Here is a 13495-nt window from a genome sequence, read left to right as displayed (position 1 = left end):
ATATGAAGGAACTGTACCTGGACATTGATCAAAAGGCGCAGTTGGATCTTATACGTTATCTGCTCAGACTCAGTAAAATCTTAACTTTTCTTTCAATATCTACCAATGTGTGTTGCATTCTCATGCCTCCTACAGTCATGGAAAAACCGATTCTGTTGCATGTCATTCAATACAAGCTATGCTCTAACAATTATATACCGTGTTGCCACAAATCTTTGGTTTTCTCACAAATAAAATCATTGTGAGAATCGTGACAAAAAGGTTAAAATACAGCGGGTCTTCGGTTCCATGGTGTAATGGTTAGCACTCTGGACTCTGAATCCAGCGATCTGAGTTCAAGTCTCAGTGGAACCAAATTGGTTAAATGCTTCTAGAGTGTTCTGTCACAAGAAGACAATTGGTGAGGAAATTTATAATCATTAAGTATTTCATATTCTCTGCAAATCTTTGAAAGTTTTTTCATTTGTTACTGAAAAATGTCTTAGGACATTATTGATTGCCTCTTGCAATGCATTAATTGATTTTGGAGATGGAACCAAGGGTCTTATTATGCTCTTCGTAATACTGTATCGAATGAGAACGGATGCTGACATTCACAAATCAAACTTCCAATCTTGCAAATATCCACTTTGTTTACTGCAAGTGATGGTCTCTACACAAGAATTTTGCCCTTTGCAAATGGTTGCTAGTATTTCACTGATTGATATTTTGACCATTGTGGGATTGCTGCGGGAATGGTTCCAAGTCCTCAATTTATGGATCTATGAACAAGCACATTGCAGTCCAGTCATATTTAGTATTCTTTCCGCTATACTCTCAAAGTTCTAGGGTTTCATGGTGTAATGGTCAGCACTCTGGACTTTGAATCCAGTGATCTGAGTTCAAATCTCAGTGAAACCTTTGCCTGTTTTGATATCTAGGACAATCAATGGTGCCCAAGATTTCTCTTTGAAAATTTCATTGAAGGAATCATGAAATGTATTACTTGATTTGAAATGATGAAATGAGAAATTGTCTTTTTTCAAAATGCTAACCAATTCAAAGTGTTTCTAACACTCATAGACTTGACTGAAACCCGGGATTGAACAAGGGACCTTTAGATCTTCAGTCTAACGCTCTCCCAACTGAGCTATTCCAGCTGACAAAACTGTTCATTGACCCAAAAATGCCAAGTGACTATATTGGAGCCAACAGCATTCCACACTTGGCACTGGTAACAAACGTTTGTCAGTTGAGTTTTTCAATCGATTGCCTCCAAGTCTGTGATGGTGGGAAATGATCAAAAAGCTCATCTACATATGAAGGAACTGTACCTGGACATTGATCAAAAGGCGCAGTTGGATCTTATATGTTATCTGCTCAGACTCAGTAAAATCTTACCTTTTCTTTCAATATCTACCAATGTGTGTTGCATTCTCATGCCTCCTACAGTCATGGAAAAACCGATTCTGTTGCATGTCATTCAATACAAGCTATGCTCTAACAATTATATACCGTGTTTCCACAAATCTTTGGTTTCTCACAAATAAAATCATTGTGAGAATCGTGACAAAAAGGTTAAAATACAGCAGGTCTTCGGTTCCATGGTGTAATGGTTAGCACTCTGGACTCTGAATCCAGCGATCTGAGTTCAAGTCTCAGTGGAACCAAATTGGTTAAATGCTTCTCAAGTGTTCTGTCACAAGAAGACAATTGGTGAGGAAATTTATAATCATTAAGTATTTCATATTCTCTGCAAATCTTTGAAAGTTTTTTCATTTGTTTCTGAAAAATTTCTTAGGACATTATTGATTGCCTCTTGCAATGCATTAATTGATTTTGGAGATGGAACCAAGGGTCTTATTATGCTCTTCGTAATACTGTATTGAATGAGAACGGATGCTGACATTCATAAATCAAACTTCCAATCTTGCAAATATCCACTATGTTTAATGCAAGTGATGGTCTCTACACAAGAATTTTGCCCTTTGCAAATGGTTGCTAGTATTTCACTGATTGATATTTTGACCATTGTGGGATTGCTGCGGGAATGGTTCCAAGTCCTCAATTTATTGATCTATGAACAAGCACCTTGCAGTCCAGTCATATTTAGTATTCTTTCCGCTATACTCTCAAAGTTCTAGGGTTTCATGGTGTAATGGTCAGCACTCTGGACTTTGAATCCAGCGATCTGAGTTCAAATCTCAGTGAAACCTTTGCCTGTTTTGATATCTAGGACAATCAATGGTGCCCAAGATTTCTCTTTGAAATTTTCATTGAAGGAATCATGAAATGTATTACATGATTTGAAATGATGAAATGAGAAATTGTCTTTTTTCAAAATGCTAACCAACTCAATGTGTTTCTCCCACTCATAGACTTTGCTGAAACCCGGGATTGAACCAGGGACCTTTAGATCTTCAGTCTAACGCTCTCCCAACTGAGCTATTCCAGCGGACAAAACTGTTCATTCACCCAAAAATGCCAAGTGACTATATTGGATCCAACAGCATTCCACACTTGGCACTGGTAACAAACGATGGTCAGTTGAGTTTTTCCAGTTGATTGCCTCCAAGTCTGTGATGGTGGGAAATGATCAAAAAGCTCATCTACATATGAAGGAACTGTACCTGGACATTGATCAAAAGGCGCAGTTGGATCTTATACGTTATCTGCTCAGACTCAGTAAAATCTTAACTTTTCTTTCAATATCTACCAATGTGTGTTGCATTCTCATGCCTCCTACAGTCATGGAAAAGCCGATTCTGTTGCATGTCATTCAATACAAGCTATGCTCTAACAATTATATACCGTGTTGCCACAAATCTTTGGTTTTCTCACAAATAAAATCATTGTGAGAATCGTGACAAAAAGGTTAAAATACAGCGGGTCTTCGGTTCCATGGTGTAATGGTTAGCACTCTGGACTCTGAATCCAGCGATCTGAGTTCAAGTCTCAGTGGAACCAAATTGGTTAAATGCTTCTAGAGTGTTCTGTCACAAGAAGACAATTGGTGAGGAAATTTATAATCATTAAGTATTTCATATTCTCTGCAAATCTTTGAAAGTTTTTTCATTTGTTACTGAAAAATGTCTTAGGACATTATTGATTGCCTCTTGCAATGCATTAATTGATTTTGGAGATGGAACCAAGGGTCTTATTATGCTCTTCGTAATACTGTATCGAATGAGAACGGATGCTGACATTCACAAATCAAACTTCCAATCTTGCAAATATCCACTTTGTTTACTGCAAGTGATGGTCTCTACACAAGAATTTTGCCCTTTGCAAATGGTTGCTAGTATTTCACTGATTGATATTTTGACCATTGTGGGATTGCTGCGGGAATGGTTCCAAGTCCTCAATTTATGGATCTATGAACAAGCACATTGCAGTCCAGTCATATTTAGTATTCTTTCCACTATACTCTCAAAGTTCTAGGGTTTCATGGTGTAATGGTCAGCGCTCTGGACTTTTAATCCAGCGATCTGAGTTCAAATCTCAGTGAAACCTTTGCCTGTTTTGATATCTAGGACAATCAATGGTGTCCAAGATTTCTCTTTGAAATTTTCATTGAAGGAATCATGAAATGTATTACTTGATTTGAAATGATGAAATGAGAAATTGTCTTTTTTCAAAATGCTAACCAATTCAAAGTGTTTCTCCCACTCATAGACTTTTATGAAACCCGGGATTGAACCAGAGACCTTTAGATCTTCAGTCTAACGCTCTCCCAACTGAGCTATTCCAGCTGACAAAACTGTTCATTGACCCAAAAATGCCAAGTGACTATATTGGATCCAACAGCATTCCACACTTGGCACTGGTAACAAACGTTTGTCAGTTGAGTTTTTCAATTGATTGCCTCCAAGTCTGTGATGGTGGGAAATGATCAAAAAGCTCATCTACATATGAAGGAACTGTACCTGGACATTGATCAAAAGGCGCAGTTGGATCTTATACGTTATCTGCTCAGACTCAGTAAAATCTTAACTTTTCTTTCAATATCTACCAATGTGTGTTGCATTCTCATGCCTCCTACAGTCATGGAAAAACCGATTCTGTTGCATGTCATTCAATACAAGCTATGCTCTAACAATTATATACCGTGTTGCCACAAATCTTTGGTTTTCTCACAAATAAATTCATTGTGAGAATCGTGACAAAAAGGTTGAAATACAACGGGTCTTCGGTTCCATGTTGTAATGGTTAGCACTCTGGACTCTGAATCCAGCGATCTGAGTTCAAGTCTCAGTGGAACCAAATTGGTTAAACGCTTCTCAAGTGTTCTGTCAGAAGAAGACAATTGGTGAGGAAATTTATAATCATTAAGTATTTCATATTCTCTGCAAATCTTTGAAAGTTTTTTCATTTGTTTCTGAAAAATGTCTTAGGACATTATTGATTGCCTCTTGCAATGCATTAATTGATTTTGGAGATGGAACCAAGGGTCTTATTATGCTCTTCGTAATACTGTATCGAATGAGAACGGATGCTGACATTCACAAATCAAACTTCCAATCTTGCAAATATCCACTTTGTTTAATGCAAGTGATGGTCTCTACACAATAATTTTCCCCTTTGCAAATGGTTGCTAGTATTTCACTGATTGATATTTTGACCATTGTGGGATTGCTGCAGGAATGGTTCCAAGTCCTCAATTTATGGATCTATGAACAAGCACATTGCAGTCCAGTCATATTTAGTATTCTTTCCACTATACTCTCAAAGTTCTAGGGTTTCATGGTGTAATGGTCAGCACTCTGGACTTTGAATCCAGCGATCTGAGTTCAAATCTCAGTGAAACCTTTGCCTGTTTTGATATCTAGGACAATCAATGGTGTCCAAGATTTCTCTTTGAAATTTTCATTGAAGGAATCATGAAATGTATTACTTGATTTGAAATGATGAAATGAGAAATTGTCTTTTTTCAAAATGCTAACCAATTCAAAGTGTTTCTCCCACTCATAGACTTTGCTGAAACCCGGGATTGAACCAGGGACCTTTAGATCTTCAGTCTAACGCTCTCCCAACTGAGCTATTCCAGCTGACTAAACTGTTCATTGACCCAAAAATGCCAAGTGACTATATTGGATCCAACAGCATTCCACACTTGGCACTGGTAACAAACGTTTGTCAGTTGAGTTTTTCAGTCGATTGCCTCCAAGTCTGTGATGGTGGGAAATGATCAAAAAGCTCATCTACATATGAAGGAACTGTACCTGGACATTGATCAAAAGGCGCAGTTGGATCTTATATGTTATCTGCTCAGACTCAGTAAAATCTTAACTTTTCTTTCAATATCTACCAATGTGTGTTGCATTCTCATGCCTCCTACAGTCATGGAAAAACCGATTCTGTTGCATGTCATTCAATACAAGCTATGCTCTAACAATTATATACCGTGTTTCCACAAATCTTTGGTTTCTCACAAATAAAATCATTGTGAGAATCGTGACGAAAAGGTTAAAAAACAGTGGGTCTTCGGTTCCATGGTGTAATGGTTAGCACTCTGGACTCTGAATCCAGCGATCTGAGTTCAAGTCTCAGTGGAACCAAATTGGTTAAATGCTTCTCAAGTGTCCTGTCACAAGAAGACAATTGGTGAGGAAATTTATAATCATTAAGTATTTCATATTCTCTGCAAATCTTTGAAAGTTTTTTCATCTGTTTCTGAAAAATGTCTTAGGACATTATTGATTGCCTCTTGCAATGCATTAATTGATTTTGGAGATGGAACCAAGGGTCTTATTATGCTCTTCGTAATACTGTATCAAATGAGAACGGATGCTGACATTCACAAATCAAACTTCCAATCTTGCAAATATCCACTTTGTTTAATGCAAGTGATGGTCTCTACACAAGAATTTTGCCCTTTGCAAATGGTTGCTAGTATTTCACTGATTGATATTTTGACCATTGTGGGATTGCCGCGGGAATGGTTCCAAGTCCTCAATTTATGGATCTATGAACAAGCACATTGCCTACCAGTCATATTTAGTATTCTTTCCACTATATTCTCAAAGTTCTAGGGTTTCATGGTGTAATGGTCAGCACTCTGGACTTTGAATCCAGCGATCTGAGTTCAAATCTCAGTGAAACCTTTGCCTGTTTTGATATCTAGGACAATCAATGGTGTCCAAGATTTCTCTTTGAAATTTTCATTGAAGGAATCATGAAATGTATTAATTGATTTGAAATGATGAAATGAGAAATTGTCTTTTTTCAAAACTGTGACCAATCCAAAGTGTTTCTCCCACTCATAGACTGCTGAAACCCGCGATTGAACCAGGGACCTTTAGATCTTCAGTCTAACGCTCTCCCAACTGAGCTATTCCAGCTGACAAAACTGTTCATTGACCCAAAAATGCCAAGTGACTATATTGGATCCGACAGCATTCTACACTTGGCACTGGTAACAAACGTTTGTCAGTTGAGTTTTTCAATCGATTGCCTCCAAGTCTGTGATGGTGGGAAATGATCAAAAAGCTCATCTACATATGAAGGAACTGTACCTGGACATTGATCAAAAGGCGCAGTTGGATCTTATATGTTATCTGCTCAGACTCAGTAAAATCTTAACTTTTCTTTCAATATCTACCTATGTGTGTTGCATTCTCATGCCTCCTACAGTCATGGAAAAACCGATTCTGTTGCATGTCATTCAATACAAGCTATGCTCTAACAATTATATACCGTGTTTCCACAAATCTTTGGTTTCTCACAAATAAAATCATTGTGAGAATCGTGACAAAAAGGTTAAAAGACAGCGGGTCTTCGGTTCCATGGTGTAATGGTTAGCACTCTGGACTCTGAATCCAGCGATCTGAGTTCAAGTCTCAGTGGAACCAAATTGGTTAAATGCATCTCAAGTGTTCTGTCACAAGAAGACAATTGGTGAGGAAATTTATAATCATTAAGTATTTCATATTCTCTGCAAATCTTTGAAAGTTTTTTCATTTGTTTCTGAAAAATGTCTTAGGACATTATTGATTGCCTCTTGCAATGCATTAATTGATTTTGGAGATGGAACCAAGGGTCTTATTATGCTCTTCGTAATACTGTATCGAATGAGAACGGATGCTGACATTCACAAATCAAACTTCCAATCTTGCAAATATCCACTTTGTTTAATGCAAGTGATGGTCTCTACACAATAATTTTGCCCTTTGCAAATGGTTGCTAGTATTTCACTGATTGATATTTTGACCATTGTGGGATTGCTGCAGGAATGGTTCCAAGTCCTCAATTTATGGATCTATGAACAAGCACATTGCAGTCCAGTCATATTTAGTATTCTTTCCACTATACTCTCAAAGTTCTAGGGTTTCATGGTGTAATGGTCAGCACTCTGGACTTTGAATCCAGCGATCTGAGTTCAAATCTCAGTGAAACCTTTGCCTGTTTTGATATCTAGGACAATCAATGGTGTCCAAGATTTCTCTTTGAAATTTTCATTGAAGGAATCATGAAATGTATTACTTGATTTGAAATGATGAAATGAGAAATTGTCTTTTTTCAAAATGCTAACCAATTCAAAGTGTTTCTCCCACTCATAGACTTTGCTGAAACCCGGGATTGAACCAGGGACCTTTAGATCTTCAGTCTAACGCTCTCCCAACTGAGCTATTCCAGCTGACAAAACTGTTCATTGACCCAAAAATGCCAAATGACTATATTGGATCCAACAGCATTCTACACTTGGCACTGGTAACAAACGTTTGTCAGTTGAGTTTTTCAATCGATTGCCTCCAAGTCTGTGATGGTGGGAAATGATCAAAAAGCTCATCTACATATGAAGGAACTGTACCTGGACATTGATCAAAAGGCGCAGTTGGATCTTATATGTTATCTGCTCAGACTCAGTAAAATCTTACCTTTTCTTTCAATATCTACCAATGTGTGTTGCATTCTCATGCCTCCTACAGTCATGGAAAAACCGATTCTGTTGCATGTCATTCAATACAAGCTATGCTCTAACAATTATATACCGTGTTTCCACAAATCTTTGGTTTCTCACAAATAAAATCATTGTGAGAATCGTGACAAAAAGGTTAAAAGACAGCAGGTCTTCGGTTCCATGGTGTAATGGTTAGCACTCTGGACTCTGAATCCAGCGATCTGAGTTCAAGTCTCAGTGGAACCAAATTGGTTAAATGCTTCTCAAGTGTTCTGTCACAAGAAGACAATTGGTGAGGAAATTTATAATCATTAAGTATTTCATATTCTCTGCAAATCTTTGAAAGTTTTTTCATTTGTTTCTGAGAAATGTCTTAGGACATTATTGATTGCCTCTTGCAATGCATTAATTGATTTTGGAGATGGAACCAAGGGTCTTATTATGCTCTTCGTAATACTGTATCGAATGAGAACGGATGCTGACATTCACAAATCAAACTTCCAATCTTGCAAATATCCACTTTGTTTAATGCAAGTGATGGTCTCTACACAAGAATTTTGCCCTTTGCAAATGGTTGCTAGTATTTCACTGATTGATATTTTGACCATTGTGGGATTGCTGCGGGAATAGTTCCAAATCCTCAATTTATGGATCTATGAACAAGCACATTGCAGTCCAGTCATATTTAGTATTCTTTCCGCTATACTCTCAAAGTTCTAGGGTTTCATGGTGTAATGGTCAGCACTCTGGACTTTGAATCCAGTGATCTGAGTTCAAATCTCAGTGAAACCTTTGCCTGTTTTGATATCTAGGACAATCAATGGTGCCCAAGATTTCTCTTTGAAAATTTCATTGAAGGAATCATGAAATGTATTACTTGATTTGAAATGATGAAATGAGAAATTGTCTTTTTTCAAAATGCTAACCAATTCAAAGTGTTTCTCCCACTCATAGACTTTGCTGAAACCCGGGATTGAACCGGGGACCTTTAGATCTTCAGTCTAACACTCTCCCAACTGAGCTATTCCAGCTGACAAAACTGTTCATTGACCCAAAAATGCCAAGTGATTATATTGGATCCAACAGCATTCCACACTTGGCACTGGTAACAAACGTTTGTCAGTTGAGTTTTTCAGTTGATTGCCTCCAAGTCTGTGATGGTGGGAAATGATCAAAAAGCTCATCTACATATGAAGGAACTGTACCTGGACATTGATCAAAAGGCGCAGTTGGATCTTATACGTTATCTGCTCAGACTCAGTAAAATGTTAACTTTTCTTTCAATATCTACCAATGTGTGTTGCATTCTCATGCCTCCTACAGTCATGGAAAAACCGATTCTGTTGCATGTCCTTCAATACAAGCTATGCTCTAACAATTATATACCGTGTTGCCACAAATCTTTGGTTTTCTCACAAATAAAATCATTGTGAGAATCGTGACAAAAAGGTTAAAATACAGCGGGTCATCGGTTCCATGGTGTAATGGTTAGCACTCTGGACTCTGAATCCAGCGATCTGAGTTCAAGTCTCAGTGGAACCAAATTGGTTAAATGCTTCTCAAGTGTTCTGTCACAAGAAGACAATTGGTGAGGAAATTTATAATCATTAAGTATTTCATATTCTCTGCAAATCTTTGAAAGTTTTTTCATTTGTTTCTGAAAAATGTCTTAGGACATTATTGATTGCCTCTTGCAATGCATTAATTGATTTTGGAGATGGAACCAAGGGTCTTATTATGCTCTTCGTAATACTGTATCGAATGAGAACGGATGCTGACATTCACAAATCAAACTTCCAATCTTGCAAATATCCACTATGTTTAATGCAAGTGATGGTCTCTACACAAGAATTTTGCCCTTTGCAAATGGTTGCTAGTATTTCACTGATTGATATTTTGACCATTGTGGGATTGCTGCGGGAATAGGTCCAAATCCTCAATTTATGGATCTATGAACAAGCACATTGCAGTCCAGTCATATTTAGTATTCTTTCCGCTACACTCTCAAAGTTCTAGGGTTTCATGGTGTAATGGTCAGCACTCTGGACTTTGAATCCAGTGATCTGAGTTCAAATCTCAGTGAAACCTTTGCCTGTTTTGATATCTAGGACAATCAATGGTGCCCAAGATTTCTCTTTGAAAATTTCATTGAAAGAATCATGAAATGTATTACTTGATTTGAAATGATGAAATGAGAAATTGTCTTTTTTCAAAATGCTAACCAATTCAAAGTGTTTCTCCCACTCATAGACTTGACTGAAACCCGGGATTGAACCAGGGACCTTTAGATCTTCAGTCTAACGCTCTCCCAACTGAGCTATTCCAGCTGACAAAACTGTTCATTGACCCAAAAATGCCAAGTGACTATATTGGAGCCAACAGCATTCCACACTTGGCACTGGTAACAAACGTTTGTCAGTTGAGTTTTTCAATCGATTGCCTCCAAGTCTGTGATGGTGGGAAATGATCAAAAAGCTCATCTACATATGAAGGAACTGTACCTGGACATTGATCAAAAGGCGCAGTTGGATCTTATACGTTATCTGCTCAGACTCAGTAAAATCTTAACTTTTCTTTCAATATCTACCAATGTGTGTTGCATTCTCATGCCTCCTACAGTCATGGAAAAACCGATTCTGTTGCATGTCATTCAATACAAGCTATGCTCTAACAATTATATACCGTGTTGCCACAAATCTTTTGTTTTCTCACAAATAAAATCATTGTGAGAATCGTGACAAAAAGGTTAAAAGACAGCGGGTCATCGGTTCCATGGTGTAATGGTTAGCACTCTGGACTCTGAATCCAGCGATCTGAGTTCAAGTCTCAGTGGAACCAAATTGGTTAAATGCATCTCAAGTGTTCTGTCACAAGAAGACAATTGGTGAGGAAATTTATAATCATTAAGTATTTCATATTCTCTGCAAATCTTTGAAAGTTTTTTCATTTGTTTCTGAAAAATGTCTTAGGACATTATTGATTGCCTCTTGCAATGCATTAATTGATTTTGGAGATGGAACCAAGGGTCTTATTATGCTCTTCGTAATACTGTATCGAATGAGAACGGATGCTGACATTCACAAATCAAACTTCCAATCTTGCAAATATCCACTTTGTTTAATGCAAGTGATGGTCTCTACACAATAATTTTGCCCTTTGCAAATGGTTGCTAGTATTTCACTGATTGATATTTTGACCATTGTGGGATTGCTGCAGGAATGGTTCCAAGTCCTCAATTTATGGATCTATGAACAAGCACATTGCAGTCCAGTCATATTTAGTATTCTTTCCACTATACTCTCAAAGTTCTAGGGTTTCAAGGTGTAATGGTCAGCACTCTGGACTTTGAATCCAGCGATCTGAGTTCAAATCTCAGTGAAACCTTTGCCTGTTTTGATATCTAGGACAATCAATGGTGCCCAAGATTTCTCTTTGAAAATTTCATTGAAGGAATCATGAAATGTATTACTTGATTTGAAATGATGAAATGAGAAATTGTCTTTTTTCAAAATGCTAACCAATTCAAAGTGTTTCTCCCACTCATAGACTTTGCTGAAACCCGGGATTGAACCAGGGACCTTTAGATCTTCAGTCTAACACTCTCCCAACTGAGGTATTCCAGCTGACAAAACTGTTCATTGACCCAAAAATGCCAAGTGATTATATTGGATCCAACAGCATTCCACACTTGGCACTGGTAACAAACGTTTGTCAGTTGAGTTTTTCAGTTGATTGCCTCCAAGTCTGTGATGGTGGGAAATGATCAAAAAGCTCATCTACATATGAAGGAACTGTACCTGGACATTGATCAAAAGGCGCAGTTGGATCTTATACGTTATCTGCTCAGACTCAGTAAAATGTTAACTTTTCTTTCAATATCTACCAATGTGTGTTGCATTCTCATGCCTCCTACAGTCATGGAAAAACCGATTCTGTTGCATGTCCTTCAATACAAGCTATGCTCTAACAATTATATACCGTGTTGCCACAAATCTTTGGTTTTCTCACAAATAAAATCATTGTGAGAATCGTGACAAAAAGGTTAAAATACAGCGGGTCATCGGTTCCATGGTGTAATGGTTAGCACTCTGGACTCTGAATCCAGCGATCTGAGTTCAAGTCTCAGTGGAACCAAATTGGTTAAATGCTTCTCAAGTGTTCTGTCACAAGAAGACAATTGGTGAGGAAATTTATAATCATTAAGTATTTCATATTCTCTGCAAATCTTTGAAAGTTTTTTCATTTGTTTCTGAAAAATGTCTTAGGACATTATTGATTGCCTCTTGCAATGCATTAATTGATTTTGGAGATGGAACCAAGGGTCTTATTATGCTCTTCGTAATACTGTATCGAATGAGAACGGATGCTGACATTCACAAATCAAACTTCCAATCTTGCAAATATCCACTATGTTTAATGCAAGTGATGGTCTCTACACAAGAATTTTGCCCTTTGCAAATGGTTGCTAGTATTTCACTGATTGATATTTTGACCATTGTGGGATTGCTGCGGGAATAGGTCCAAATCCTCAATTTATGGATCTATGAACAAGCACATTGCAGTCCAGTCATATTTAGTATTCTTTCCGCTATACTCTCAAAGTTCTAGGGTTTCATGGTGTAATGGTCAGCACTCTGGACTTTGAATCCAGTGATCTGAGTTCAAATCTCAGTGAAACCTTTGCCTGTTTTGATATCTAGGACAATCAATGGTGCCCAAGATTTCTCTTTGAAAATTTCATTGAAAGAATCATGAAATGTATTACTTGATTTGAAATGATGAAATGAGAAATTGTCTTTTTTCAAAATGCTAACCAATTCAAAGTGTTTCTCCCACTCATAGACTTGACTGAAACCCAGGATTGAACCAGGGACCTTTAGATCTTCAGTCTAACGCTCTCCCAACTGAGCTATTCCAGCTGACAAAACTGTTCATTGACCCAAAAATGCCAAGTGACTATATTGGAGCCAACAGCATTCCACACTTGGCACTGGTAACAAACGTTTGTCAGTTGAGTTTTTCAATCGATTGCCTCCAAGTCTGTGATGGTGGGAAATGATCAAAAAGCTCATCTACATATGAAGGAACTGTACCTGGACATTGATCAAAAGGCGCAGTTGGATCTTATATGTTATCTGCTCAGACTCAGTAAAATCTTACCTTTTCTTTCAATATCTACCAATGTGTGTTGCATTCTCATGCCTCCTACAGTCATGGAAAAACCGATTCTGTTGCATGTCATTCAATACAAGCTATGCTCTAACAATTATATACCGTGTTTCCACAAATCTTTGGTTTCTCACAAATAAAATCATTGTGAGAATCGTGACAAAAAGGTTAAAAGACAGCAGGTCTTCGGTTCCATGGTGTAATGGTTAGCACTCTGGACTCTGAATCCAGCGATCTGAGTTCTAGTCTCAGTGGAACCAAATTGGTTAAATGCTTCTCAAGTGTTCTGTCACAAGAAGACAATTGGTGAGGAAATTTATAATCATTAAGTATTTCATATTCTCTGCAAATCTTTGAAAGTTTTTTCATTTGTTTCTGAGAAATGTCTTAGGACATTATTGATTGCCTCTTGCAATGCATTAATTGATTTTGGAGATGGAACCAAGG

At 37.5% G+C, this 13495-nt stretch overlaps 29 non-coding genes across 29 annotated transcripts; 20 read left to right on the top strand and 9 right to left on the bottom strand.

Annotated features, from left to right (window-relative positions):
- The first annotated feature begins 282 nt into the window (after window positions 1-282).
- Window positions 283-354, top strand: trnaq-cug (transfer RNA glutamine (anticodon CUG)). Its single transcript has one exon. It is a non-coding gene; the product is annotated as a tRNA-Gln (tRNA).
- A 474-nt stretch (window positions 355-828) lies between these two features.
- Window positions 829-900, top strand: trnaq-uug (transfer RNA glutamine (anticodon UUG)). The gene has a single exon. It is a non-coding gene; the product is annotated as a tRNA-Gln (tRNA).
- A 165-nt stretch (window positions 901-1065) lies between these two features.
- trnaf-gaa (transfer RNA phenylalanine (anticodon GAA)) lies at window positions 1066-1139 on the bottom strand. Its single transcript has one exon. It is a non-coding gene; the product is annotated as a tRNA-Phe (tRNA).
- Window positions 1140-1577: 438 nt separating this feature from the next.
- Window positions 1578-1649, top strand: trnaq-cug (transfer RNA glutamine (anticodon CUG)). Its single transcript has one exon. It is a non-coding gene; the product is annotated as a tRNA-Gln (tRNA).
- Window positions 1650-2123: 474 nt separating this feature from the next.
- Window positions 2124-2195, top strand: trnaq-uug (transfer RNA glutamine (anticodon UUG)). The gene has a single exon. It is a non-coding gene; the product is annotated as a tRNA-Gln (tRNA).
- A 166-nt stretch (window positions 2196-2361) lies between these two features.
- Window positions 2362-2434, bottom strand: trnaf-gaa (transfer RNA phenylalanine (anticodon GAA)). The gene has a single exon. It is a non-coding gene; the product is annotated as a tRNA-Phe (tRNA).
- Window positions 2435-2874: 440 nt separating this feature from the next.
- Window positions 2875-2946, top strand: trnaq-cug (transfer RNA glutamine (anticodon CUG)). Its single transcript has one exon. It is a non-coding gene; the product is annotated as a tRNA-Gln (tRNA).
- A 1224-nt stretch (window positions 2947-4170) lies between these two features.
- On the top strand, window positions 4171-4242 carry trnaq-cug (transfer RNA glutamine (anticodon CUG)). The gene has a single exon. It is a non-coding gene; the product is annotated as a tRNA-Gln (tRNA).
- A 474-nt stretch (window positions 4243-4716) lies between these two features.
- trnaq-uug (transfer RNA glutamine (anticodon UUG)) lies at window positions 4717-4788 on the top strand. The gene has a single exon. It is a non-coding gene; the product is annotated as a tRNA-Gln (tRNA).
- Window positions 4789-4954: 166 nt separating this feature from the next.
- trnaf-gaa (transfer RNA phenylalanine (anticodon GAA)) lies at window positions 4955-5027 on the bottom strand. Its single transcript has one exon. It is a non-coding gene; the product is annotated as a tRNA-Phe (tRNA).
- A 438-nt stretch (window positions 5028-5465) lies between these two features.
- Window positions 5466-5537, top strand: trnaq-cug (transfer RNA glutamine (anticodon CUG)). The gene has a single exon. It is a non-coding gene; the product is annotated as a tRNA-Gln (tRNA).
- Window positions 5538-6011: 474 nt separating this feature from the next.
- trnaq-uug (transfer RNA glutamine (anticodon UUG)) lies at window positions 6012-6083 on the top strand. The gene has a single exon. It is a non-coding gene; the product is annotated as a tRNA-Gln (tRNA).
- Window positions 6084-6247: 164 nt separating this feature from the next.
- Window positions 6248-6320, bottom strand: trnaf-gaa (transfer RNA phenylalanine (anticodon GAA)). The gene has a single exon. It is a non-coding gene; the product is annotated as a tRNA-Phe (tRNA).
- A 438-nt stretch (window positions 6321-6758) lies between these two features.
- trnaq-cug (transfer RNA glutamine (anticodon CUG)) lies at window positions 6759-6830 on the top strand. Its single transcript has one exon. It is a non-coding gene; the product is annotated as a tRNA-Gln (tRNA).
- Window positions 6831-7304: 474 nt separating this feature from the next.
- On the top strand, window positions 7305-7376 carry trnaq-uug (transfer RNA glutamine (anticodon UUG)). Its single transcript has one exon. It is a non-coding gene; the product is annotated as a tRNA-Gln (tRNA).
- A 166-nt stretch (window positions 7377-7542) lies between these two features.
- On the bottom strand, window positions 7543-7615 carry trnaf-gaa (transfer RNA phenylalanine (anticodon GAA)). The gene has a single exon. It is a non-coding gene; the product is annotated as a tRNA-Phe (tRNA).
- A 438-nt stretch (window positions 7616-8053) lies between these two features.
- Window positions 8054-8125, top strand: trnaq-cug (transfer RNA glutamine (anticodon CUG)). The gene has a single exon. It is a non-coding gene; the product is annotated as a tRNA-Gln (tRNA).
- Window positions 8126-8599: 474 nt separating this feature from the next.
- trnaq-uug (transfer RNA glutamine (anticodon UUG)) lies at window positions 8600-8671 on the top strand. The gene has a single exon. It is a non-coding gene; the product is annotated as a tRNA-Gln (tRNA).
- Window positions 8672-8837: 166 nt separating this feature from the next.
- trnaf-gaa (transfer RNA phenylalanine (anticodon GAA)) lies at window positions 8838-8910 on the bottom strand. The gene has a single exon. It is a non-coding gene; the product is annotated as a tRNA-Phe (tRNA).
- A 439-nt stretch (window positions 8911-9349) lies between these two features.
- On the top strand, window positions 9350-9421 carry trnaq-cug (transfer RNA glutamine (anticodon CUG)). Its single transcript has one exon. It is a non-coding gene; the product is annotated as a tRNA-Gln (tRNA).
- A 474-nt stretch (window positions 9422-9895) lies between these two features.
- trnaq-uug (transfer RNA glutamine (anticodon UUG)) lies at window positions 9896-9967 on the top strand. Its single transcript has one exon. It is a non-coding gene; the product is annotated as a tRNA-Gln (tRNA).
- A 165-nt stretch (window positions 9968-10132) lies between these two features.
- Window positions 10133-10206, bottom strand: trnaf-gaa (transfer RNA phenylalanine (anticodon GAA)). Its single transcript has one exon. It is a non-coding gene; the product is annotated as a tRNA-Phe (tRNA).
- A 439-nt stretch (window positions 10207-10645) lies between these two features.
- On the top strand, window positions 10646-10717 carry trnaq-cug (transfer RNA glutamine (anticodon CUG)). Its single transcript has one exon. It is a non-coding gene; the product is annotated as a tRNA-Gln (tRNA).
- A 474-nt stretch (window positions 10718-11191) lies between these two features.
- Window positions 11192-11263, top strand: trnaq-uug (transfer RNA glutamine (anticodon UUG)). The gene has a single exon. It is a non-coding gene; the product is annotated as a tRNA-Gln (tRNA).
- Window positions 11264-11429: 166 nt separating this feature from the next.
- trnaf-gaa (transfer RNA phenylalanine (anticodon GAA)) lies at window positions 11430-11502 on the bottom strand. Its single transcript has one exon. It is a non-coding gene; the product is annotated as a tRNA-Phe (tRNA).
- Window positions 11503-11941: 439 nt separating this feature from the next.
- Window positions 11942-12013, top strand: trnaq-cug (transfer RNA glutamine (anticodon CUG)). The gene has a single exon. It is a non-coding gene; the product is annotated as a tRNA-Gln (tRNA).
- A 474-nt stretch (window positions 12014-12487) lies between these two features.
- On the top strand, window positions 12488-12559 carry trnaq-uug (transfer RNA glutamine (anticodon UUG)). Its single transcript has one exon. It is a non-coding gene; the product is annotated as a tRNA-Gln (tRNA).
- Window positions 12560-12724: 165 nt separating this feature from the next.
- trnaf-gaa (transfer RNA phenylalanine (anticodon GAA)) lies at window positions 12725-12798 on the bottom strand. Its single transcript has one exon. It is a non-coding gene; the product is annotated as a tRNA-Phe (tRNA).
- Window positions 12799-13236: 438 nt separating this feature from the next.
- On the top strand, window positions 13237-13308 carry trnaq-cug (transfer RNA glutamine (anticodon CUG)). The gene has a single exon. It is a non-coding gene; the product is annotated as a tRNA-Gln (tRNA).
- Window positions 13309-13495: the final 187 nt, after the last annotated feature.

The sequence above is a fragment of the Nothobranchius furzeri genome, chromosome 2 (assembly GCF_043380555.1).
Source record: "Nothobranchius furzeri strain GRZ-AD chromosome 2, NfurGRZ-RIMD1, whole genome shotgun sequence".
In the NCBI taxonomy this organism is placed as follows: domain Eukaryota; kingdom Metazoa; phylum Chordata; class Actinopteri; order Cyprinodontiformes; family Nothobranchiidae; genus Nothobranchius; species Nothobranchius furzeri.
The sequence above is the reverse complement of the archived record's forward strand: the minus strand, read 5'-3'. Positions and strand labels throughout refer to the sequence as shown.